At 29.2% G+C, this 2,050-nt stretch overlaps 1 protein-coding gene across 4 annotated transcripts in view; it reads right to left on the minus strand.

Annotated features, from left to right (window-relative positions):
• Nucleotides 1–786: 786 nt before the first annotated feature.
• The window catches only part of GRIA2 (glutamate ionotropic receptor AMPA type subunit 2), a 121,944-nt gene continuing 120,680 nt past the window's right edge, over nucleotides 787–2,050 (minus strand). For all 4 annotated transcript variants that reach the window (XM_019733153.3, XM_019733150.3, XM_019733151.3 and 1 more), the window contains exon 16: nucleotides 787–2,050. This exon is cut by the window's right edge and continues 1,397 nt beyond it. The gene's annotated coding sequence lies outside the window, so the exon portion shown is untranslated.

Here is a 2,050-nt window from a genome sequence, read left to right on the forward strand (position 1 = left end):
CATCCTATAAGGTTATTGTTAATACTTCTCTTTATTGAATTTACTGTCATGACCATCAAAATATTGAGAGTGTTTGCAGAATGGAAAGTCAGGATTACTCTCTTTTTAAACTGATGCATTGGTATATTTATCTATTAAATGTATTAAAACCTACAAAATGTCATAAAATACATTTTAATGTGCAATTTTGAAGAACTAACATATCTTAATAATTTTAGAATATTCCTAAAAAGGACTGTCTCACTGTTAAAATAATGACCTTTGTAAAAAGGCAGTCAAAATTGCAAGAATTTTAGCTTCCCATTAATACTTTCTTTCAGTATAACAATCAATGAATGCATTTTTGAAACTTGTCCATCTGGAAATGTGTCACCTTATGGAATTTTTAGAACAAGTCACTGTTTTTCTCTTTAATGTGACTATAACTCTAATTGAACTGACACTGTACAGTGCAATGGCTGACAATAATGCATGATGTTTTATCAGTAATGTGTATCTATCGCAAAACGGGGACTGCAATTAAGTAATAGTCATATTTCTACATGTGCTCAAAGCTCTTAATGACTGTAGATTTAGAATACCGAAAAAAAAAAAGTTAATCATTTTAGCTAAAACATGAAAGTTATTTCTATTTTGTTACGTTTGTATCTAACTGACATAGAAAGTGAGCAAAGAAGTCTTCCTTTTGTAGAAACAACTGAGTTTGTTTGGAAATAAATTTAAATACAGTGTTTGTTTTTCATATTATTAGTTTGAAGAACTATTAAGTAAAAAAAAATAAAGATCTTTGCATTTTGTAAGAACATGTTTTATGTATGATTGAAGTTTTTACAACACTCCAAAAAAAGCCATCCGATGTTAGATTTAAAAATAAAATCAAAAGCATTTTCTGACATAGTACACATGAAAAATTGGAAATTCCAATATCTTCAATAGAAGTTATAGAAAGTGTATGTCTCCTTGGAGTTTGACACCCACTTAACACAGCAGAAAATAAGGTACTATACTGTAAACAAAAAAGTACAGTAAAGGACAGTTGTAAATTTACATAAGAATAGTTCATAAACATTTTGGTCTTTCCATAACAGTTTTTATATAAAATGAATAAAAAAACCTTAGACAGCTGTCATCACTCTTGTTTGACCACTTTTCACTTATATGCACACAGACATATTTATATAGCAATATATTGATGCACCGTTACATGGATATTAAACTATGATTACTGCTTGTAACTGAGATGTGCATTATCCATTCAACATTATCCATAGTTGAAATACTCTTACATTAGGTATTCTTGTCATGTTGTATCTATAAAAACATGAAAATATAACTTTACATTATTTCAATTATTTACATTAGTTCAAGCTTGACAGAGAAAAATCGGTAAGTTAACGATTTTTAGAAGAGTAGGTCCAGAAGTACCATAAATAGCATTGATTGTATATAGTCATCTTTCTCAATTTTAAAAATCACTTTAAGTATAATATGGAAGCAATTAGTCTGCAATTTGGTCATTCTAGCATTTATTATTAAAACAAATTGCACCTCCAACATTCCTAATGAGGAGAAATGCACTAAAATTATATTGTATTGTCTTCAAATTTATGACAAGGGACAGCTAAATTTAGTGAAAAACATCATGATACCTACCTCGTGTCACCATGTTCAATGCAAGTGGTTACTGTCAAACCCTACGTTTTTCTTTCCCTTCTGTGAAATATAAGTACGTTTTCAAAGCACTTAGTAAAATACCAAGTGCTACACAAAGTCTTACTTGCAGAAATAACAAGAATAAAATTCTTAAAAATAACTACTGCATGTTAATTGTTTAAAACGCTAAATTAATTTTATTTGGGGGGAGGCTTAATGAAAGTAAATGGTCTTCTATGAAGGGAAAGATAGATCCTTTACATTTTTAAACTAGAGAAATGTAAGCTTTTCTGTCAAAACTTGCAGAAATGTGATGGTTTCTTCACGCTAGGCATATTAAAATAGCCATTCCACGTGAGGAATAAGTAGAAAATAATATGTTAGGGTTGTTTTTATT

Source organism: Rhinolophus sinicus, chromosome 15, assembly GCF_057876585.1.
Source record: "Rhinolophus sinicus isolate RSI-liver-muscle chromosome 15, RSI-T2T, whole genome shotgun sequence".
NCBI lineage: Eukaryota > Metazoa > Chordata > Mammalia > Chiroptera > Rhinolophidae > Rhinolophus > Rhinolophus sinicus.